The sequence below is a fragment of the Sceloporus undulatus genome, chromosome 1 (genome assembly GCF_019175285.1).
Source record: "Sceloporus undulatus isolate JIND9_A2432 ecotype Alabama chromosome 1, SceUnd_v1.1, whole genome shotgun sequence".
Taxonomy (NCBI): domain Eukaryota; kingdom Metazoa; phylum Chordata; class Lepidosauria; order Squamata; family Phrynosomatidae; genus Sceloporus; species Sceloporus undulatus.
The window spans coordinates 131,327,257-131,353,554 of record NC_056522.1 but is presented as its reverse complement, the minus strand read 5'-3'; positions in this window follow the sequence as shown (position 1 = coordinate 131,353,554).

Sequence of the window (26,298 nt, the reverse complement as noted above, 5' to 3'; positions counted from 1 at the left end):
CTGCATGGATAGGACTTGAATCAGATTATCACACTATGCTCTTAAAGAGGTACTATTCCAGTGTGACTCCTCTAGCAACCTCCTGTTGCATGCTGGGATTGGCAGTTTTAAGGAGCTGAACTTCTCTGCCTGAGAATTCTAAATACCCCTCCTTAAAACTGCCAATCCCAGCATGCAACAGGAGGCAGCTAGAGGAGTCACACTGGAATAGTACCTCTTTAAGAGCTCGTCTGATAAACACCAATGATATACTAATTCTGAGTGATAGATTGGAGGCAGGCTTTGTCCAATGAAGGTAACTTATTTTAAGTTTTATTTTCAGAAAAACTACATTTTCTTTTCTAAATGATACTGGTCCCTCCTCCACACACACACACATTGGTATGTGTGCTATATATAGTATAAGACAGGGAGCCAATATGGCATCATGGTCTGAGTGTTGGACTACTCCTCTTGAGATCAGAGTTCGATTCCCCACTCAGCCATGAAACCCACTGGGTGACCTTGGGCAAGTCATATGCTCTTAGCCTCAAGGGAAGGCAATAGTCAACCTCTTCTGAACAAAACTTGCCAAGACAACCCCATGATAGATTCACCTGAGGATTGCCAGAAGATGGAAATGATTTCAATAATAACAACAACAACAACAACAACAACTATATAAGTATGTTCAGTGTGTGTGTGTGTGTGTGTGTGTTGGGTGTGTGTGTATATATATATAGTATGCAAGTACAGTGTGCCCGCATCATATATGCAGGTGCACTTTACGCGACTTTCAGCATATGCTGAAAGCTGTGCAGGGGAGAAGGAGTGGTGTGTCCCATAGGGATGAATGGCACATGCATCCAAGGTGCACGTGCACCACTGCACCGCCGTGCCACCACGTGCATGAGCCCCATTCATTTAAATGGGGCTCGAGCATAGGGGGTATTTGCTTTACGCGGGGAGTCCCGAATGGATCCCCCATGTAAAGTAAGGATGCATTGTATACAGTGTGCCTGCATCATATGCGGGCACGCATATGAAAGCTGCATGCCGGAAAAGGCAATGATGTGTGTGCCCGTGCTGCGCCACAGGCACGAGTCCCATTGTTTTCACTGGGGCTCAAGCATTTGTGGAATTTCCCTTATGCAGGGAGGGGGTCTAGGACAGATCCACTGCGTAAGGGAAGGGCACAATGTAGTATACAAGTATATTACATAGGTCAAAGACTTAGTTCCATTTGAAGTTCTGTACCACTCTGTTAAGCTTCTGAATAAGTGTATTTCATAAAGCATATTTTGTGTTGTTTATTCATATTTTCCCACTAAAATATATGAATTTCATTTTCTTTAAAAAAATGTTTTACTAGTGTGTATAATTTTTCTGGATGTGTATCTGTTTCACGTGATATGTGTTCCTAATTACACCTGAACCACTTCCTTCTTTAAAATTAAATCAACCACTATCTGTTTATTGATGTCTTCTTTATTTCATATATAATAACGATGGCAGAAAAACGCTTTTTCATCTTACCCTCCAGAAGAACTAAAACATTTCTTTCATAACTAAAAGTTCATGCTGATAAATCAGCAATTATAATACTTCTGATGTCAAAAGTCTGAGTAGAGTGACCTTCCTAGTTCTTGCCACAGAAGAGTAACAATAGTCATTTTTTAAAATTCTGCTTTTCACTATATCTGTCTTTGATAAATAATGCCTGCAACATTTTTCACCATTTCCTACAATAATTTTTCTTTTCTTTTCTGTTGTCACTCCCCCCCCCCATGCATGTCACACTTTCCCCAGTGCATTTGGCCAATACCAACACTATACTATTACAGTACTATTATTCCAATTTAATTGTCATTGCTGCCTCCTGTTTAGTTCTGGGCTCTGTAGTTTAGTGAGGCCTAAGACCTCTCTAGCTAAGATTTCTGTCTCTCTCTAAATTGTAAATTCCAGGATTCCATAGGAGGTACAGTTAGAATTTAAAGTGGAATAATAGTGGTATAACAGTGTAGTGTGATATTTAGAAATGTTTCTTTCTAGACAATCAGCAATATCTTAGACTTTCACTTTTAAAAATAAAAAGATCATGGTGCAGAATAATTTTAAATATGGCACTTGCTTTTATAGGGGACAAATATTTCTGCCTTTGGTTATCCACATTGAAGAATAAAGCATTTTGACTCCACTTTAACTGCCATGATTCAGTGCTATAGATTTCTGGGATTTGTAGCAACCTGTTCACAGAAAAATTAACAAGATCCCTCTAGGAAGCCTACAAGCAGGTCAAGAAGGTGGTAGAACTCTCTTCCTGTTGTTTTCCAGCAAATAGTATTTAGGGCCATATGGGTTCCTCTGAAAACATGGGCAGCACATGTCTATTATGTCAAATAGTCACATTATGGATGCACGTCCCACAGACATGCAGGCTCATCATTTACCTGATACGGAGGTGTCATTATAGTGAGAAAGAAAAATTCCCATTTGGCATTTTCACACCCCATAATTTTGTAATACAGTTCTTTGCATACAAAAATTATATATTGGGGAAATATGTGCTGAAAAATCATTTATTACTTTAAAAATTACAAAAAGCATTTGATCGGGGGAAACTGCAAAATGAGTATTTTTGGCAAAATGACATAAAAATGGCACAGTAGGCTAAATGAGCAATGAATGCATAGGAATTTTCTGGTTTGTTCTAATTTCAAATGTTACATAAGGATACACAAATGGAAAAAAAATGAATTTTAAATCAGAAAAAAAATTAAAATAAAACGAAACCCAAATTGACAAATTATTTTTGCATTGTGGTAGTACAATAGCGTAGAAGTAATTTCACAAAATGAACTACTGAAAACATGCAATGAAAATAAACAGAGTGGTATGTGTTTCTCTCTCTCTCTCTCTCTGTTTATTGTTTTGGGGGCAAAAGGCAGGATATAACTAATGTTAACAACAACATTCTGTTCCTACAGAACCCAACAACTTGTTTTCAGCTCTGTCTTATGGAAAAGCAAATCCAAGACTAATATGCTTTAAACTGTTTTGGAGATGCTGCAAATGTCAGCCTGCATTAGTAAAATCTGTTTGTGTAGCTATGATCAATTACTTGGTGTTTGTGCAATATTTTGACAGTGAAAGGAGCTGTCCAAATGTTAAATATGAACATTCTGCAGCATAGTCCACAACAGAAATAAGAAGTACTTAACAATGTGACCTGTGGGCACATCCACCTGACTGAGATTAATAGGATTCAATGTAATAACTTTAAATCCTTGCACAGGCAGAATTAATAATATATGATTTGTAAAATTCTTTCTTACACTCATTTTAATTTTTTTTAAAAATATAATTCATAAAGAGTAATCACAAAGAGTTACTCATTCATCCTTATCTTGCAGAGGAAAAAAAATAAAAGTACAAAAGAGTAATATACTAAAATAATGGGCCAGTTCCTATGTTCTTAAATAGACCTTGGAGAGAACAATGCATGGAAACAGGTGACATATGAGCCTTTTTGACAAGCACAATCATATTAGCAGATGTTTTCAACTGCCATGGTTGTGCTCAATGATTTATAATGATAACTGTAAAGGTGGCCATAGCAAATCACACATTATTTCTTCCACATGGCTATATATGCAAGGGACACTGTGCATGCTGGATTTTAGAGATCATTATAAAATGTTTACATTTAAATCTTAGATATGTCTACATAGAAGATACTAGCTTGAATCCTATCTATTGGTTCCAACTAGAGTAGTTCCACAAAAAAAACATATTGCATTACAACAGTATAATGGCATACCAACACAACAGCACCAGCAGCAAGCGTGCCGCACTGCTTAATGCTGTATGTGTCCTTGCATCAAACTGTTGTACCGCTATCGCAAATCTGCATTTTTGCCCTTGAAAATAATCAGTTAATGGCTACCAATTCAAAAAGACAAGTTTTAGAAATGCTTTAACAAATGGTTAAGGTGTTCTAGATTTTATTATCATTATTAAACAAGAAAACACATTAACATATTACACACTGAAGTCAATCAACAATCACATACATCTTTCTTTTCCAAACATTGACTTCCACCCTAACAGATCTTAGTGACTCAGTTATGCAGTTGTACTGTCCTCTGTTATGTACTTAAGTTTTATTCTATCATCTTTTTCCTAAAGATATTTATATGTCTAATATATATAAATAAACCACCTTTATATCTTTAGCCCATAAAACCAGTAATCTCATCCCACATATCACTCCACTCATAACATGTTCCCAATCATTTGTAAATCTACCTAAACTTTTTTCTTTTAATACTGGTTTTTCTTCAGATCACATAAATCTTTCGCCTTTTACTTAGGGTGCGCTTTATAATCAAGATTACAAAATAAAATAAAATCTAGGAAATGCTGAGGTTGTTGGTTCATTTTTCTTTGTGTAAAATAAAATAATTTTTAAAAAGGATTTCTGGTTCCCTTACACAAATTATCACTTTTCAGTCCTTTTGTGATGACAGTAGCTTAAAAATATTATTTTGGGAGTATTCAGTTGATACGAATTGGAAGCAAATGGTTAATAATTTTCCTTAGTGTCTGCTTATTGATTTGGAATGACATTTAAAATATATTTTAAAATCAGAGATGATAGCTTTAAAATGCTTATGAGATGATCAAATCAAAGCAACTTTCTATAGAAAAGCTTAAAGGTGAAAATGTGAGCTTTGGTATAGATCTTTCTCTAACAAGGCCATTTTGCTGTCAAATTTAAATGTGATCACCAGCATTTTTTGACAGTAAAGAGCTTCATAGGGTACAAGTGATCTTCCAGACCAATTTATTTCTCTGCCCAAATATACTTTCTCTGGGGAAAAGGCACAAAAATGTGCATTTCGTTTAAAGGTATTTAGCAACAATAGTAACACAAAAGTAAACTCCTCTGGGTTGCATATGTTAATAATTGAGAGAGAGAGAGAGAGAAAGGCTGGTCAAGCTGTAATGACTCCAGAAGAGGACAACCACAATGATAGAGGGTCTGAAACAACTGAAGGTGTTTGATACATTTAACCTAGGGAAGACTGAGAGCTATCTTCAAATCACTGGAGCCCTGCCATGTGGAGATGGAATGAATAGGTTCAGATTCCAAGAAAGTGAATTCCAACAAAACATTAGGAAGAACTTCCTGATGGTGAGAGTCAGAAACAGCAGGAGAACCAATAACCTGGAAAGGTGATAGACTTGGTGGATAGGCATTTGTTTCATTTGCTAGAGATGCTTTAGCTCTGGTTCCTACTAGGGGTTTTAACTAGACTATCCTTAAGGTCTCTTTCTACTCTACAATTCTGTATTTGCAGAGAGAGACAAGAAAGAAGGAAGCAGTCACAAAAGCATGGTTCAACAAGGACCACCATTTATTAAATCCAATGGGAATGATCAGCAGAAGGGAACTGATTTGCAGTGACAACCTACCCCAAGCTAAAGGCCCAGAGCCTGTCAAGTTAGGGCAAATACTCTCTGATTCTGGTCGTTGCATCATTTCCACATAGAATATTCCTGCAGAATGACTGAAGAGGTTAAACCCACATTCACTGGGGTTAGGGACACAGATTATCAAAACAATCATTTGCAAGTGTTGTGGAGAGCAACAATTTCAACTGTGAAGACCCTTCTCATCAGGTTTCTCAACATTCAGAAAACATGTTTTTCAATCATTTTTGAATATTTTCACGTGTTCTATCCCTAGCCTAGACTGAAGATGCTTATGTGAAACAATGGACCTTCTCAAAGAGAGTCTATAAATAGATTGTTTTGTTCTAATAAATATATAGTAAAATTATATAGCTGTGTGCTTCTTCCGTTTGCCTATAAATATGCTGAAATTCAAAAGTTAAAGATGATCTTAAAGGAATGTTGATTTTTCTCCCCTGCCTACTGGACAATACTGTTATTGTCCATTTTAATCATTTTAACAGTATTGTTTTATTGTTACTGTTCATAATTATGATTAATTGGCTGTGGTGGGTGGGTGGGTTTCTGGGACACTGTATTTTATTGTATTTGAATGTTTTAATGTTGTTAGCCGTCTTGATCTAAATGGAGAGATGGGCTATAATAATAATAATAATAATAATAATAATAATAAACCACTTTGTGAGCTCAGATGACCAAAATGATAACCTAGAAGGAGCTGTCATACAGAATGACAGACAAATGACAAAGGAGTTTATCGCTTGGCTTATTAATTTGGCTTAACTCTCCTGGTTTAAATTTCAATTTGGGCTGCATCCTGATCTTATTAGAAGATTTTTGCTGCCGAATTGGCTACCTAAATATAGCCTGGGTGCATCCCCACTTTCAGGAGTGCTCCAGGGACCAATTTCTTAAGATGGAAAACTTCTGGATCTGAAAAGAGCCATGCAGAGTGCTCCTGGAAGCAGAAATGCACCAGGGCTGTATTCAGGAGGCAAATTTGGCAGCAAAATTCTTCTGATAACATGATTCTTCTGAAGTTTAAACCAGGAGAGGTAAGCTGAATTAATAAATTCATCCTCAAAGAGATAGGATAGGAATTAGTTGTTTCTTGTTTGTAGTTAGAAAATGAGCAAATATTGAAATTCTTAAATAGAAACCCAGTACTGTATTGATAACAAGGTTATGTCCTCAAAATATTTGTAGAAGGTTCTTTTAGAAGGGAGAGGGACACAAACCAAAATAACTTCCAAAATACTTTATTTGTAGTAAAATGAAATATAGGACACTTAAAGTTTTATCTGAATCCCACACAAAAATGCTAGGAAGGCAAATGTGCATTTTGTTGACTTGGATGCTTTTGATTTTCCAATTAATCATATGTACTATGTTTTTGGAAGCTGTACTAAGCCGTACTTACCATTTCCCCTCAGTTAAATCCAACAAATGCAGGATGTTAATGCCAGTGGAAATCCACAGAGGGCTTTATTTCATCACAATTGCTAGTTATTTGCTAGATCCAGAAGGTTGAAAATGCCCTTTTGGAAACTAGCGGAGACACAGTTGTGGATGCAAATTGTAATTATGTGAAGAGGTCTACACCGGGAATAGAAAAAAAAATCTGGTGGAAAAAAAATGAAGATATATGGTCACCAAAATCCCTAAAGATAAAATTTTCATTACTCAGCACATCTGCACATTTTTGAAATAGCAATGTTAGTAATCAGATCTATTGAGATTTACGATATCATTTGGAGTGCAATACACCCATGTATACTTTACTAGTATTTAAGTCAGTTTCACTTTGTTGACATGTACTTATGCATATGCATAGATAAGACTGGACAGTTAATGTAGTCACTGTAACTAGGACTACATCTGTATTGCAGAATTAATACAGTTTGACACTGTTTTAGCTGCCATGGCTCAATGCTGTGGAATTATGGGATTTGTATTTTTATGAGCTATTCACCCTTCTCTGTTAGAAAATTTAAGTGTCACAGAAAACTACTAATCCCAGGATTCTATTGCATTGAGCCATATCAGTTAAAATATTGTCAAACTGCATTATTTCTGCAGTGTGGATGCAGCCAACGTCATATACACATGCAGCACTATCAATGAATGAAGGATGAAATTGAATTCATTGCTGCTTTACCTTTTACTGAAAGTAGAATCTATAGTGTTAGATTCTGTGTTCAATTAGGGATGTTAGAGCCAACTCACTGCTCAATTGGAGCACTGCCTTAATGACCAACATAGATTAACATACATGCACAATGCATCCACTTAAAATTAAGAATGTATATACAGATGGTGACCTAGTTATTTTTTTTCCTAAATGGGAGAAACAACTCAATCTCAAATAAAAGTTGTGGTGTCGGTAGGGCTGGTCTCCTAGCAAACTAGGTCACCTAGTTTGCTAACTCATGGTGTCACTCCTCCCCTGAACCCCTTCAAATACCACACAATACAGAATCCTTAGTAATGTTATTTGTACTAATGTTTCTTGTACAACATTATAAATGTTGTAATCCTCATATATCACTGAATGTAATCATAATAGCTGTGACATAAACAACTGGCAAAATTAAAATTAGATCTCTCTTCTGCTGAGCTCCAGATTTTAGAGGTATGCAGGAGAATATCGCAGCCCATTTCTATCCAAAACACATGTTTTTGAGTAGTTGTGTCACCTCCTGCTTAGGGTATCACCTGGTGTGGCCTACACTCTATACACCTCCCCACTGATGCCTCTGAATAAAAGATGACTCAAATAAAAGAATAATTTTGGGTTAACACTTAAATTGTTGCCCCACATTGTTACCCCATCATCAAATCTGATCCCATGTGGACCTCATCCACTTTTGTCTGGAAGCAGGAGGCAGCAATAGGCAACTGCAGGCAACTGCAGGCAGCAGCAGTCAGAGACTGCTTCCACTCTGTAGGGGGAAAAAAGCAGTTTGACACAGTTTTAACTGTCATGATTCCTTCTTGTAGAATCTTGGGATTTTAATTTGCTGAAGTATCCAGCCTGGTCTGTCAGAGTGTGTCAAACTGCTTTATTTCTGTAGTGTGCATCTGCACTGTAGAAATAATGCAGTTTGACACAGCTCTATCTGCCATGGCTAAATGTTATGGAATTCAGGGATTTGCAGTTTTGTGAGATATGTAGCCTTCATTTCCAGAGAGCTCTGGCACCATAACAAATTACAAATCCTAGGATTCCATAGGATCAAGTCATGAAGCTAAACCAGTGTCAAACTGCATTAATTTTTGTAGGGCAGATACAGCCAAAATCAGCTTGTCCCGAAAAGGCTGGTTCTGGAGAAACACTGTAATTAAACAATGCCATGTTTAACTATTTAATTGTAATTAAACAGCCCTTAAATAACAACATATTTATTTAGTATCATGATAAAATTTTTGAGATGAATAAACTAGAGAAATACATATCTAAAATCTGTACCCATAGACTTAATCCATTTCACACATCCACATCTGGGCCATGACTATTTTTTTTAAAAATCTTCCCCTCTTTTTAAATGGGATAAAATCAATCTCTCCTCCCCCAGCATATATACATATTTGCATATATTTTAAAATTGTACATAGCACTGTTTAAATTATCACCCCAATGACAAATATGTGTAGACAGTGTTTTGTACACATCTCCATTGGGCACCTTGCACATTTCAAATGTATGTACATTTGGTGGAGACACACCGATAGTCATGTCAATGTGTGAATTCCAGAGTCCCAAGACAAGCATGTCAGATTTTTGACTGACACTGGATTCCTCACTCAACCCACTTTCTTTAATACTTTTATTCTTGTGAAATAACTTGCCAATCACAATAAAAGCTTAGCCAAGAAAGTCAGAGCTCAGTTGAAGTTGGGACAGTTTTGCCGTTGGCTTAATTGAATTGACTTTGTCAGGTTTTTTCACAAAGCAGGACCGGCTGAACTACACCCCTCATGTTATTAAGCACAAATGACATGGGAGGTTTATTCAAGAATGGCCTTAAATTAAATCAGCAGGAAGTCAGAAAAACAACATTTATTTCAGCAGTGTGTGCCGGCTTGATAGTGATATAGCAGAAGGTAAAATTATATAGTACATTTCCAATTTAATAAATTGAGGCCTAAGTATTGAAGCAGAGAGTACATAAAAGTCACTCTTTCATTCTTTGGCTTTAGAAATTCACAAATGTTTCTGGCATGATTATATAGCTGGGTGCCCAATTATACAGAAAAATATTAAAGTGCTAGAAATATTCAAAATTTTGACAGGTGATTCTCTCCGCCTCCCACTTTTCTTCATTTCATAATTGTTTTTTCACCATCAGGCAAAAGGACATTTTTAAAAAAAAATTCTTTATGGTTTTAACCCACAGTAAACCCACAGTCTCTTAAATTGTACACATAGCAGTTTTGCCCTGGGTTTTATCTGAACAACATCTTTAATTAGAACAGATAAAAAGGTGGGTTGGTGCTCACAGAACATATTTGTAATTACTAATTCCAGGATTCTAAAAACGTGTCTTTCCCCATCACCAGTAAAAATCTTAAGTGGTAGTTAGGAATACCTCTAGCTATGGCGCGTTACAGACCGCCTGAAAGCAGTGGTCTGCCACTGCTGCCATTAGCAGCACCAAGGAGCCCCAGTGGCCAAACCGCAAGGCTCCCCGGCACCGCAAAAAAGAAGCGCCAAATGGCGCTTCTTGTTGCGGCGTGCTAATGATGCCGCAACACGCCAATGGTGCACTCATGGCATCATTAGCACCGTACGACATGCGGACGCTAAGCGTCAACTACGTCAAGATGGCGGCGCCCGTGTAGAACGGGCGCCATCATTTTGTACGTCCCCAGGATGTACTAGGGTTAGGGGTGTGCGTAAGGCATGCCGTTTCCTAACCCTAGTACGTCCTGGGGATGTACTTTATGCCTGTGCGGAACGGGCGTATGTTAGTTAATCTCCTCTCCTTCCACTAGGAGAGCTCAAAATGTCCACAAACATTTTAACTGCTCACACTGAGTGTGTTAGCAATTAGAATTGTTATGCATTTTGTTCTTGTTGTTAATAATGTTGTTAACTGCCATCGAGTCAACTTCAACTTAAAGTGAATAAATGAGTTCCCAGCATTCCTGGTTTATGGACAACGATGGCTGTGGCTCCTGGGAATTGCAGTCAATCAGCATCGGGAGAACCTCATCATGATTCATTTCCCACCTTTTTGATATACATGATCTTAGCACAAGCCAATTGTTTTTCTTAAACTACCTACTTCCTAGTTTTTTGTGGGTTTTTCGGGCTATGTGACCATGTTCTAGAAGATTTTCTTCCTGACATTTTGCCAGCATCTGTGGCTGGCATCTTCAGAGAATGCTTGCCTGGGAAAAAGTGTGTGTGTGTGTGTGTGTGTGTGTGTGTGTGTGTGTGCGTGCGTGCGCGCGCACGCACGCACACACACACACACACACACACACTCTGTGTGAGCCTGGGAATGCAGGAGTGATTTGCATGTGTATTTTTCTGTGCTGATGGCAGGCCTCAGGCTGGGAGACTAATGCAAAAGAGGATTAATGTCTGCTAATTGGTGGTCATTATCCACTGGGAAAGCCCCTGACTCTGAGTGGTTTCCCATTTGCATTTGCTGAGTCCTTATTTTGCTGTTCCTCAGGACTGGTAGCCAAATTTTGTTTACTTTAAAGGTTTCTTCTTTCCTGTTGAAATTGTCCAGATGTTTGTGTATTTCAATGGCTTCCCTGTGCATCCTGACATAGTAGTGGTTGGCATGGTCCAGAATTTCAGTGTTATCAAACAGTATTTTATGCCCTGGTTGGTTTGTGGCATGTTCCGCTACTGCTGATTTTTCTGGCTGGCCCAGACTGTAGTGTCTCTCGTGTTCCTTGATTCTTGTTTGCACACTGCGTTTGGTGGTACCTATGTAGACTTGTCCGTAGCTGCATGGTATGTGGTAAACTCCTGCGGCTGTGAGAGGGTCTCTCTGGTCCTTGGCTGAGCGAAACATTTGCTGAATTTTCTTCATTGGTTTGTAAACCATTTGCAGGTTATGCTTCCTCACCACTTTGCCTATTCTGTCTGTGACTCCTTTGATGTATGGTAAACATACCTTCCCTTTGGGTGGCTGCTTGTTTTCATTTCTCTGGGTTTTCCTGGGCCTGGCAGCCCTTCTGATGTCTGAGCTGGAATAACCATTAGCCTGTAGAGCCCGGTCCAAGTGCTTCAGTTCATCTTCCAAGAAGTGGGGTTCGCAGATGCGTTTTGCTTGGTCTACCAGTGTTTTGATTGTGCTTCTTTTTTGTCCTGGGTGATGGTTGGAGTTCTTGTGCAGGTATCTGTCTGTATGTGTTGGTTTTCAGTATACTGTGTGACCCAAATGTTGGTTTGGTTTGCAGATGACTAGAATATCCAAGAATGGCAGTGTTCCTTCCTTTTCTTTTTCCATAGTGAATTGGATGTTGGGGTGGATGTTGTTGAAATCCTGGACCATGCCAACCACTATCATGTCAGGATGCACAGGGAAGCCATTGAAATCCACAAACATCTGGATAATTTCAACTGGAAAGAAGAAAGCTTTCAAGTGAACAAAATTTGGCTACCAGTCCTGAGGAATAGCAAAATAAGGACTCAGCAAATACAAATGGGAAACCACTCAGAGTCAGGGGCTTTCCCAGCAGATAATTATCACCAATTAGCATACATTAATCCTCTTTTGCATTAGCCTCCCAGCCTGAGGCCCGCCATCAGCACAGAACAATACACATGCAAATCACTCCTGCATTCCCAGGCTCACACAGTACACGCACGCACACACACACACACACACACACTTTTTTTCCAGACAAGCATTTTCTGAAAATGCCAGACACAGATGCTAGTGAAACGTCAGGAAGAAAATCTTCTAGAACATGGTCACACAGCCTGAAAAACCCACAAAAATATATGGATGCCGGCCATGAAAGCCTTCGACTACGTACTTCTTTTTGGCAAACAGGTCCATCATCATAATCATAACAAAGCAACAGGAAATCACCAATTAGTGTGTACCTTCTGGTGAGACCCGGTCTGAATGATTGGTTACATAAAGCACATAACCCAGAATCTTGAATTCTCATCTGAAAGGTCTCATCCCTTTATTTCATTTGCAAATGATGCAAAATTAACATTCTCAAAGCTTGGTTGAGAAGCTACCAAGCTTTACAGCTTGTTAAACACCTTACTGAAGCATCAAGTAATCAGTATCCCATTTGTTTAACAAATTGTGATAACATCATCACATCACATCCCTATCTCAAAGTCCCCTTTCCTACTCAGGTTTTTCAGAATCAGAACTGTGGCTTCCATGATTAGCTGCTTTATCACACTAGGGGCAAACAGGATTTAAACTAATGTTAAACTAGAGAAAACCAGGAAATGCCTGATGTTTATCACACAACATTTCCTGGTTTTCTCTAGTTTAACTCTTGTTTAAATCCTATTTGCCCCCTAGTGTGATAAAGCACTAGAGGTGTATCCATTTGGAATGAGGACTTCCTCTTTTCCTTCTGCCTTCTACCTTACTAAGCATTATTATCCTTTCAAGTGAATCATGTCTTTTCATGATATAGCCAAAGTACAATAGCCCCAGTTTAGTCACCATGGCTTCTAGGAAGAGTTCAGGTTTGATTTGCTCTCAGACCCATTTATTTGTATTTTTAGCAGTCCAAAATATCCTCAGAACTCTTCTCTAGCACCACATCTCAAATGAGTTGGTTATCTTCCTAACCACTTTCTTCAATGTCCAGCTTTCACAATCATACATACAAATGGCAAATACGATGGCAATTGAAAGTTGTGGAAAAACAGGCCTAAATCTGGGTAACTGATTGAGAAGAAAGCCTAAGAAATTAATGATTTTGGGGGACTAAAAGAACCTGTATGAAGAAGGAGTGACAACTAAATGGAAATATACCAGGAAGAAAGGACAGTGGAAAGCAGAGATGCATAAAAGAGCATCTGTTATTTATGTATTTTAAACACACACTTGTGTGAGTACATGCACACAGAGAGACACAATGTGGATTACATAAATCTGAAACTAAGTACAATGGTGGAGCTCATCAGATACATCATGGATGCCAAATTTTAAAATAGTAGCTCAACGGTGTTGCTGTTTTTATACATAATTAAATTTTAAGGCTTATGATGGCAGAATTCAACTTAAAGGAGCTATCCTGTGTGCTGCTTTAATAACTTAGAAAAATGCAGGGGTTAGTAAACTCATTTTATCTCTTCTTGAGCAGCAAACCTGATTCTGCATTTATGGCAAAATCTCTGCTGCCAGCAAGTGGTACACTGACCTCTTTCTAGCTATGATACAGTGATCAAAACTAGAAGTGGTATGCAGCAGGACCTTGTGTACAATATCCTGTGAAAAGAAACAAAAAAATAATAATGATGCATGGTAGTTTCAGTTTTAGACTTAAAGACCTATACATTATTTGGATAACCTTGGCCACAAGCTGTCTTTGATTTCCTATTTAAAAAAATAGATATCCTATTCTTCTTCTTGTGTTGTTGTTGTTGTTGTTGTGAGCCTTTAAGATATTTATGACTTATGGTGACTTCAATAGGAGAACCTATCACAGGGTTTTCTTGGCATGATTTATTTAGGCCTTTGCCTCCCCTCAGGCTAAGAGCATATGACTTGTCCAAGACCACCCAGCAGATTTCCATGGCTGAGCAGGGATTCAAACCCTGATTTCCAGAGTCACAGTCCAATGCTCAAACCACTACACCATGCTAGATATCCTATTATCCCATTATCAAGCTGTCAAATTACTGTCATTTTACACAAAAGTGTGATTGACTTCAACAAGTTAAATGTCTGCTTGAATGAACAGCAACACTGGTAGAAAAACTATTGAAAATGTATTTCATTTCTGGGGTGAGATTTCCTTGACCATATTACCTTTAAATGAAATAACTTAGGCTTATTGGCTAAAGAAAGAAAATCCCCTAGATTGATATATGGTTTTGGATTGCAAAAGATGACTTCAGCTTTTAACTTGCACTTGCACACTATGAGAAAGAATCTCAAAAGATAATGTGGAAATTGAGTCCAAGCAACTTTTTGGACCACCATAGGTATGGCCAAGATTGACCATACTCCTGAAAATTAGAACTGCCACCCCTCCTTATCCAACTCAACTTGAGTTGGGGGACAGACAGACAAGATGAGCAGGAAAATTCCTACACCCCAGTGATCAAAATTTAGTAGCAATGACCATACAGCCATTGTATCAGCATGGTGTAGTGTTTGAGTTGGACTACAACTCTGGAGACCAGGATTCACTTCTATGCTTGGCTGTGAAACCCTCTGGGTGGCCTCAGGGATGTAGCCAAGGGGGGGTGGTGGTTCTTGGGGTCCAGACCCCCCCTTTCCATTAGAAAAATGAATGGTGTGTGCTGCTGCACCACTGCACCTAAGCCCCATTATAATGGTGGCACTTAGTCTGGACCCCACCCTTCCTAAAATCCTAGCTACGTCCCTGGTGGCCTTGAGCAAGTGACATGCTCTCAGCCTCAGGGGATGGCAATGGCAAACCTCCTGTGAACAAACCTTGCTAAGGTAAGTTCACCTTAGGGTTGTTGTAAATCAGAAATGACTTGAAGGCACACAACAACAACAAGAATCGCCACCAAGCAGTCAACTACTGGATTGAGAACTAGGCCCCTCTGAATATTCTTGTACATATGCACACCAACTAAATTATATGGAAACATATTGATTTACAAAACAGAACAGAGAGAGAAAATATAGAAACAGAACAATTAGGAAAATGAAGAGAGCAGAGAATCACCGCAAATATATTCAACTAAATACCCTAGCTCTTATATGTAACAGAATCACAACAAGACTTTAGGATCAACAAAGACCAAATGGTGGATCTAGGAGGACAACATAATAAAGAAACCATACAGGTTTCCATTTTATAGGAAAAAACTATCCTTAGCTCAAGTGACCTTTATAGACCAAGGATTCTCACATTTTGGCATACAAAAAAGTTCTTTCCGGGGACAGGTGAAATTATTTTCTCACTAATGAGCAAGGCCTTTGAACAGCCTTGAACAAATCCAGTAATGCAGGTGTGTGGGTCATTATTCTCTGCCAAATAGATTCTCAAAGAATGTTTGTTTGTTTGTTTGTTTAATATCCTGGCTTTATCCCAACACTGGGATTCAAGGTGTTATTGAAGCTGAGATACAGCTAAAAGTACACATGACACCAAAATTAAAATATGATTGAACTATGAATAGGATTTAAAAAATTAAAAACATGTCCATTTGAAAAAAGTATAAACAGTACCACAATATTGAAGGTCATTTCCCCATAAGCAATCTGTCCTCCAAGGCCTGCTAAAACAATTCTTTTTTGTCTGCCTATACCAATGGGCATTCAGGCAAGCCTCTATGAGAAGGAGGTTTCAGAGCCTGGGAGCAGCACAGAGCAGGGCCTCTTTTTTTCACCAGAAGATCTCAAAACATGGGCAAGCTCATATAGGGTGATACAGTGCCTCAGATGCCCTCTGAACTCAAACCATATAGGGGTTTATAGGTCATAACCAGCACTTGGAATTGTGCCTGGAAATGGGCCAACAGTCAGTACAGCTGTTGCAAGATGGGCAATGTATGTTTCCTTGTGTGCACAGAAAGATACAAAATGAAAATTTACAGGGAGGCACAGAAATAAAACACAATGACCAGTATTGTACATAAGCTACTTAGGTACATTTACCTAACTATCAAAACTGATGGAAAAGTTATTCATTCATGCTCTGACTGAAAGCAAAATGGACCTCTTTCTCCTTATGCAGCTGATGCCCAGGAAAAAAAGGTGTTTGTGGGTAAGTTACAGTTGTGACAGTAGTATGACAATTGTGCCCAAATAGCAAGCATAAAGATGGAACAATTTCCTAGATTTACTCATAACTTCCGTATTCATGGTTTTAGTCAGAATTGTGACATTATTGAATTTCTTGAATTGGTGTGCTGTTCCACTTGACACTGAATAAACAATTCAATTATTCATAAAACCTAGAAATTCAGGAAATTCAAGTGTCAATAGTGTCAATCATACTATGTGTTTTCCTTGCCATAAGAAACGTCCACTCTGTTTTGCTATTTTGCACTCTGGTCTTTTCTCTAAAGCAGTGTGTTGACTATTTTCTCTTGAACCTCCCAAAGAAGACAGACACATCTCTTGAAGCAAAGTGCTGAATGATACTTTTGGCCAGAAGTAGGAAGCCTTCAACATTCATTTTTCTGGAAAAATCTACTACCTGCATTTACAAACAAAGCAAAATGAGAGATAAAAAGCACAATAAAAATGTATCTTGGGAGGAATTTAAAATGAATCCCTGTCTTTGTGTGCATGTGTGTGCACATGCCCATGTGCATATGAAACCACCTTGAAAGCCTCCTCTGTGTTAACATTCCTTCTTGATAAGTCATAGATGAATAGAGATGTATGGGACCCTATGGGGCATCAGGTCCATCCCCTGCTCAGTGCAGGATATCCAGCTAGAGCATCACAAACTCGAGAGAAGATGATTTGATTACTGGGAAGACTCTGTTCATTTAAAAGCGGCCGCCTGGCTCAGCAGGCAGGCCACTTTGCCGCTAGACAGCGGCACGGACTTCAAGCCCCAGAAGCCTCTGGGGCTTGCCCTGACCCCTTATTGGTGCGCGGGGCGGAAGTGTCCTGCTTCCGCCCCATGATGCTCTAGAGGTCGGGCTCTATGGTTCAGGAGTTCTGGTCCTCCAGGGCAGCTCATTGGCTAGCTGCCCTGGAGGAGGAGTCTCCCGGATCAGGTGATCTGGGGGCGGAGCCGGGGCCTATTTAAGGCCACGCGGCCGGCTCCGGCCCCCAGTCGGTGCTTGGCTCCAATGAGGTCGGAGCCAAGCAGGAAGGGAGCAGGCCAGGGGAGTGCTTCTCCCACCCACCCACCGCTTTCTTTGTGGGTTTTTGCCACAACTTTCGGGCGGCAGCATAGGCCAGGATCTGCACAGTGTGGTACCAGGGCTACAGAGCTCTGGTTTGGGAGTCAGTAGGGACCCGGGGGCGAATAAGGCAGGCGTATGGCCATTGCGGGGACCATAACGCAAGGACGCCTCCCGGTGACTAGGGGCTTAGCGAATATGTGAACACACGGCAGTGTTGCGGTAAAGTGGTGTTCATTAGCCCCTACGTCATCCCAATGCCTGGTGGGTACCAGGTTTTGCTATCAGACCAACATGGGGTTGTCTGATTTCGCAGATCCTGACCTCGTGCTTTGTGCCAACCCTTCTAATGGTTTGCTTTAATAAAGTTGTGGCCTTTCCTCCAACTTGGTCTCTTGTGGTTATTTGAGCAAGCTTCTGAGGCAATTGCTAAATGCACCTTTCTTCTGTATGCAGAAACCCACTAAAAGTGTAAGAATGAGAAAAGGCAACACAATTTCTGAAGCTCGCCTGTGAGATGAAAATCATGGTTGACCTTTAACCGTAAATGCTGGAGTTTAGATTAGTTTATTCTCTCTGTGTTCCAGAAGCTAGCATGGAGGATTTATCTGCTGGAGTCCATAATTCTGATCTCTCCAGGTGGCTCTGAGAAAGTCATTATCTGTCCTGTTCATTCTCTGTTTGGTCTGAAGGCATGATCCAGATGCATGCTGAACTGGAGTCCAAGAGGCTGAGTGAAACAGCTTGCATTGCTATAGATGCCACTGTTGCTGCTGGCTCTGCAGGTGGAACTCATTCTGAGTAATTTATTTTTGATATTCCCTCCCCTCCTCCATAGAACTTCTCCACTAATACGAACCTTCTTATTTGAGCCTGAGATTAGCCCTAGGAGGTTTTATCTCTGAACTGCTGCTGATCTATCTTTCTGTTTGATATCTGGAAGAGCTTCTCATCCTGGAAATGAGAGAGGTGGGTTTTAAGATGTGTGACTACAAAAGGAATCTAGCAAAAAGAGAGAAGAAAAAAAGAGAAAAGGTCCCATGGTGCTAAAGTGACACTTTCAAAATCCTAAATTCTTGAGATGAAAAAATGAGAAAGGTTCATTCAGAACAATTTCCAGGATGTTATTCTGGTATGAGCCCTTTTAAAATGTACAAATAGCCCTCTAAATGAAGTGCTTTGAGGCTTGGACTCTAAAAGATCAAGAAGCAAACAACCTGATGAGCACAGCTTTACTTTTAAATGAAAAGAAAAGAAGTGGAACAGCAATAAAGGTTAGTTTCATTTATCTAAAGGAGCTTAGATCATCTTGGTGTGCAAACACAATGAATATAATATATGAACACAGAGTAGAATGCTGAGTATCATGTGTTGCTTTATTCAGCAGTATCTAAAGGCACCAAATCCCATCTGACCTTAGAAGTTAAGCAGGGTTAGCTCTGGTTAGTGCTTGAATGGGAGACCACCAGTGGTTACCATGTACTATAGGCTATATTTCAGAGGAAGAAACTTACCAAACAATTTAGGAGTATTCCTTGTCTAAGAAATCCTATGAAATTAATGGGATTGTCATACGTTGACAGGTGACTGAGGCACATAAAAACATATGCATCAATAAAGGACAGAGATAAATGAAATAAACCAGGACATATATAATGTTATTTATTTTAGCATGTTTTTTTTTCTTTGTCCATTAGTACTTCGACAGTTTTAGACTCTCTGAGCATGTGAGACAAGGTGAGTTCTGGCATTATTAATTGTCACAGCAAAGTGAGGCTCCTGGTCTGAAGAATTCATTAGACATGTCATTAGTGTGTTTATTTTCAAAATAATGCACTTAATGAAATGGAGTTAACAGGCTAAATCCAACATTAGTCCTACTTAGAACAGATATTTGGTCTGAACTAACCTATCTCTTTAATTCTTTGAACTGAATAATAACTTGTCAATATAATGTTAACAGATTCTTTGCTGCTGTGGATAAAATTCACCAGGCAATGACCTCCACAGTAGACTAATACCAATCTTGTCTTGCTATACTGGAACTGTGTAATATGAAAGGATATTTTAAATACTGTTATTAACTTGTGTTTTGTTTTTTGTTTTTAAATTCTCTATCTTCTTTTTACCTGTGCTGGTCTTGCAACTGTAATAAAAATTCTCGTATATTATATTCCATTCTGCTGATATTACTTTTTTGGGATTTAGCCAATTGAAATTAAATCTGATACAAAAATCTAGACCACAATATTCTACATGTCATTTCTAAGTTTTTTCTAAGTACATGTCATTTGCAAGGCATGGAAGAAACTGTTTATTGTAAAACCTTAAAGACTGAGTTATAGTTGAATCACAGTTGGGGTGCATATTCAGGACACTATTCCCTGCTTGAACTTGCAACTTACTCTTGATACACATTATTCACAGGTAGGACAGAAGATGTTAAATGAACTGCAATTTTTGTTCATGGCCTGATATATGATTAAAAGTTAAGAATAACCTCTGCAATATAATTTTTCATTTGAAATATAAACATTCACTCAGCTGTACACCTGTTTTAAAGAGAAAATGGGAACACGCAAAATAGACTGTAATGCAATATTTGTAGTGAGACCTCTTGAACACCACTTGACATTAAGTGTAGAAATCTGTAATTATATCATGACTAGTTGTATTTTTGTATCCACTTCTGTAAGAAAGCTTTTAATCTTGTTTATTGGCAAATACACCTGCTGAATGCCTAGAAAAGTTACTTGTTGAGCCACAACTCCATTGAGTATGATAGATGGAATATGAGAGAACTCCACACATCTTTTTCCAAACTATGCACCTGGTATATATGCATTATCCTTTCTGGATGTGTCACAAACAAAGTCTGAAGATAAACATGAAAGTACAGTCACCCCTTCTTATACATGGATTTTTTATACACAGATTCAAGCATCCACGGTTTGAAAATGTTCCAAAAAAGTATAAATTTCAAATATCAAACCTTTATTTTCCATTTTTATAAGAGACACCATTTTGCTATGTCATTATATTTAATGGGACTTGAGCATATACGGATTTTGTTATACACGGGGGATCTTGGAACCAAACTCCAGAGTATAACAAGGGTACACTGTATACATTTAATCGTACGAAGATTAATCTTGGGAAGTAATCTGAAAGGTCAAATTTTGAGAGGAATTCTCAAATTTGGGAAGTGAAAGTTCAAAGTAATTGAAAAAGAATAAATTAATAGGAACAGTTGCCATACTAACAGAATTATTACAATACATAAAGTCAGAATAGACTTTAGTTCTAACTAAAATCTGCCAACAAATATGGAAAACAAAATAATGGGCCACAGATTGGAAACACTCAATACACGTTCCCATCAATAAAAAGGAGACACAAAATACTGCAGTAACAACAGGACCATTGCACTAATTTCCTATGCAAGCAAAGTCATGCTCAAAATATCCTACCACTTCTAGACCAGGAAATTCTAGAAGTGCAAGCTGGGTTAAGAAAAGGAAGAGGCACTAGGGATCACATTGAAAACATATGCTGGATAATAAAGCACACCAGAGAACTCCAGGAAAAGAAATCACCATGTGTTTTATAGACCACTCAAAAGCCTTTGACTGCATAGCAAATGAAAAATTTCTGGCTCTTAAAGCAGTGGGTGCACCATTATATTTGAGTGTCTTGATGTGCAACCTGAACACAGGACAAGAGGCTGCTGCTAGAGCAGAATATGGGAAAAAAATTATGGTTCCCAATCAGAAAAGAGGTCAGGCAAGATTGCAACTTATCACTCTATCTGTTTAATTTATATGAGAAAATATCATACACAGAGCAGGCTTAAACTCAGAAAAAGGAGGGTGAAGATTGGAGAAAGAAACACCAACAATCTAACAGGTGACATCATGCTACTAGCAGAAAACAACAAAGACTTGAAACAATGAATAATGTGGCTGTGCAGTCCGCTCCTATGTGCAGCCTGCAGCTGCCTCCAGCTGCACTGGATTGGGGCCATGACAACCGCACACTGCAGCCCCAATCTGTCCATTCCAGGGCACAAAAAGGAGCCTCAAAAAGCGGGTCCTTTTTGCACCCTGGAAACGGTGCGATAGCCATAGCGCTGCAGCTTTAAAGCACTCCTTTGGTGCTGAGTCATGTGGACGCAGTGCCAGAGGAGTACCATGATGCCATGCACCATGTGGAGTGGTGCACGGCATCACACTGCCAGGGGGGCAGAGTCAGGGTGTGCATTGTATGGTTCTTCCCCAGAACGACCTTAATGGCCAGTCTGCACAGCCCCAAAGTCAAGGAAGAAAGTGAGAAGGCAGGCTTAATGCTGAACATCAAGAAAACAAAAATAATGATCATGAAGGATTTACATGAATTCAGTTTAGAAGACAATGAAATTGAAATAGTCAAAGAATTTTCATACATTGGATCTATCATCAATTAGAACAGAGACTGCAGCTAAAATATAAGAAGATGACTAGGGGGTTGTTCCCACTATGGTTTAAACCAGATTGTGATTTGAAATGATCCGGTTTAAACCACCATGGTTCCCACTTAATTCGAATAGCTGAGGTGATTCAGAAAGGGGGGGCATGGTTTTTACCCATTTTTACTCATTTAACCCGCGTCAAAAAGACGCAGGTAAAATGGGGTGTTTTTTGGGCTGAATCGATTTATTTGGAAATAAATAGATTCAGCCCAAGTTGGACCCACAGGCAGATTTGAATCTGCCCCGGCCCAAGTGGGAACTGGGAGGGGTGGGTTCGATTCCACCGCCAGTGATGGGGGGGGAGCTGCAATGGCCCCGGCCATCTCCCCTTCACCAGCAGCCACCAGCTTCTCTTTAGCCTTCCTGCTACCTCCTTCCCCAGGTGTGGGGAATGGAAGAAGGTCGGAAGGAAGCTGGGAAGGAGGTTGCAGAGAAGCTGGGGACAGTCTGGGCTAGGAAAGGCCAAGGTACCTGATCTGAATTAGTAGAATTGGCGCAAACATAGTGGGAACCAGGAACTATTTTTGCGCCGATTCATCAATTCAGATCAGGCACCGAATTCTCCCTAAGTGGAAACAAGCCTGGGATTAGGAAGGGCAACTATGAAAGAACTAAACAATATAAAAAGCAAAGATATTACGTTTAAACTAAAAGTATCATCCAAACCAGCATATTTTCCATCATGAAGTTCGGATGTGCAAGGTGGATTGAGAAAAAGGCTAACAGAAAGAAAATCAGCTCATAAAGCTGCTTCGGGTCACTATGATGGTATGCTGTTTAAATGCTGCATGCATCCTAAGAGACCAGAAGCCATGCCAAAGCTACGCTCCAGGCATGGAGTGTGGCTTTGGCACAGCTTCTGGCCTCTTAAGATGTGTGTGTCATTTAAACAGCATACCTCCAAAGTGACCTGAAGTAGCTTTATTTTGGCCTATCTGTTTGGACCCTTAGTTATTCCTCTCTTGAACATTCAACTTGAATTTTATTGAAATTATTTTGGCTTTCTCCAAATTTTCTTCAGTGTTTGAACAAGGAAGAAACCTCTAACTCAGCATTGAATGAAAGTGACATTTCTTGAGAATATAATCATCATTCACATTATCCACACAATCCTTTATTTGAATTAGTTAATAGATTTTATCAAACCTTTTTTTAAAAATAAAAAAATCTTAAAATACTTTAGAATAGCAATATATTTTACAACATATATTGAATTTAATCCACATGATTAAGTAGAAATACAGTTATTCAAATCTGTAGACAATACAAATCTTCTTTAAAAATCACACAGTACTCAGTATCTTTGGCAATCAGAACCTCCCTCAAAATTGACTGCATTAAGAAATCGCATAAGTACCATAGCACTACTGATGATGATCAATGACTGTCTCACCTATTTTGACATCTGTATTGATTTGCAATGGTTCTAATAATGGCTGTGTGGATCTGTGAAGCCCCCCCCTCCCTTTGTACCATCTATGCTGATTAGCCAGGCTTCAAGGCTTTTATGCACCATATAAATAAATAAATAAATAAATAAATAAATAAAATTTCACAGATTGAGGCCCCACAACGTAATGTATTCAGCAGTCTCCAACAGAACTCTAGCCCCATAGAGTTCAAAGGATGGAATACTATTGATGCCTTACACAGTAAAAGTTTCTTCATAAAAGCAACTAATTCCCCCCGTTGCCCATTGCACAATGTCCACATTTACTTCAAGAGCATGGAAGAGGAGCTGTGTATGTGGTTCTATTGTGCATAAGGACATGCATTTTCTGCCCATGCATACCACTGTACCCTTGGTGAATTTGGCAGTAATGCTCTTTCAGCTGCACATTCAGTGGTGTCATTTGGTTGTGAAATCTTGTATTCAACCTAAGGTTTGCATAGTACAATCAATGCATAGCCCCACACACAGTAATTTATGTTGTGCAACTCCAATACAGAAACATGGCCAATGACCCCAGAATTTTTTTTATTTTTTATTTTTTTGGATTCCTCCAAACACCAGCTACTCCTACTTATAAGTGACTTCAAGTGAGCTGTAGGAATCTTCTTTCGCATCCTTGCTTGAGTAACTCAAAGCCAGCAGGTGGGGTGATACCTCCCAAACTTCCCTTTCATTAGACAAGAATTCTTCCTGTCTTCTAGTGCACAACTCTTCTCTATTCTTTATCCCACCTGGCTTTTCCAAGTACCCCTCTTTATCCCTCTTAATTCCTCTCTTTCCTCATTCTGTTTCCTACTGTCACATGTCTTCCTTGGCACATTGCTTTGTTAAAGTCCTATGGACTTATATATTAGTACCATTATCATAGGACTTCAGCAGTTGGGAGAGGAAGGCACAATGGAAAAGGAGACAACAGAGGAAAAAACCAATTTCTGATGTTCACAATCAACCTTCTATTTATTTCGACTAATATAAGTATAACACTGATCTTGCACTTTCATTGTGTTGAATGTTCTGAAACATTCATTCAACTATTCCCCCCTTTCTCTCTTAAGATCTGAGTTGCATATTCAATTATTCTTCCAGCAGATGCCTTCTAGAACTACCACCTGCTGGTCTCTCTAAGGGTTTTTTCAACCAATTGTTCACATCTCTACATCTATATTAAAATATCACATTTATGATGGCTATTTTAAAACTTTCTTTTGTTACATATATCTTGCTAGTTAGACAAAAACCTCCTGCAAAGAGGAATCCAAAAAGACTTGCTAATCATCATATTAAAATTTTACAGACAATTACCATTCTTTCTTAAAAGTACGGTGTTGGAATTATAATAGTATATTGTATATTTTTCACTTCAGTGATGTCTTTATTTTTTTCCAAAAAAATCTAGCTTTAGAAACTCTAAAAATATTTTAATATTATTATTAAGGTCTGTACTTTATAAAAACCTGCCCAGTCTATGAATGAAAGAGTGTGTGTGTATGCGCGCGCACATGTATGCGCACATGCACACATCTCTGCTCCGTTCCTAGAAAAGTGAAATCTATTAATGGTGCAACATTCAAAAACATCCCCACCACAAAAAGGGGACAAATCTGAATAGGGTAATTTGAATAGTATACAATAAAAGCTGATGTTTATTTAAACTGAAATGCTGAACCTCATAGTAAGAAGAAAAAGTGATAACATAGGGGTAAATGTTTTTAATTAACTCTACCTCTCATGTAAATATCTACTGATATGTCACAATTTATATTGGATATTCCTAAGTGATTTGTTTAATAACCATCTATTCAATGTGTATAGTTTGCCATGCTCTCCTTACCTCCAACTCTTGTTCTTTTCAGGGATAGGAATGTATGAAGGGGACCTCACAATATGACTCCATCACGATTCAATACATTTGCCCAGATACAAGTTTGCAGATAATGTTGAGGAATTATTTGCTTTGTTTTGAATTCCTTTACATCATTGTTCCTTGATATTTCATTGAACTCTTATACTGTAACATAACGTTGGGCTTTCTAAACCAGTATTACCAGATTTGATAATATTCAGCGCCAAAGAGTTTTGATCTACCTTAGTGCTGCCTGAATATACCTAACTATTGCCTAATGTTGTTTTTAAATTCTCTTATTTGGTACTCATTTGTTACTCCTATATTTCTTGATCTTATGGGATATTCTAATGTTTATTGTTCTTATTATACATTACGGTGGGCATATGGACTGTGAAGAGTACTATTTATATATGTAATAAAATTAAATATATATCAGCTATTTTAAAACCTCAAAAAAGAAGAACTTATGCTGAGAATAACAATGCCAAGCAGGCTTTAAATGAACTTGTGGAACAAAAGGATAACTCATGATATGCAGTAGCTAATCAACATTCACAGGGTAGTGGAGGGGACTTAGAACAAAAGCCAGTCTTTTAATCTGCATCTACACGGCAAAATGAATACAGCTTGACACTGCTTTGACTGACATGGCTCAATGCTGTGGAATTCTGAGATATGTAGTTTTGTGAGATAGTGTTTTCTGTCAGGGAACTGTGGTGCCACAGCAAACTACAAAATCCCAGGATTCCATAGGATGGTGTCATAACAGTTAAAGCAGTGCCAAACTGCATTAATTCTGCAGTGTGGCAGCAGTCTTAATTAGGTATAGTAAAGTGGAACTTGAAGCATGAAATGTCAATAAAAGATCCTACAGAGATGTATAACTGGAACTTTTCCTCAAACTAGTAAAACATGCCCAATCATTGGATTTCATTATATTTTAGGGAACAAATATTCACCAAACCTTAGTAAACATTTGTTGCTGTGTGCCATTAAGTCATTTCCAACTTATGACACTCCCAAGG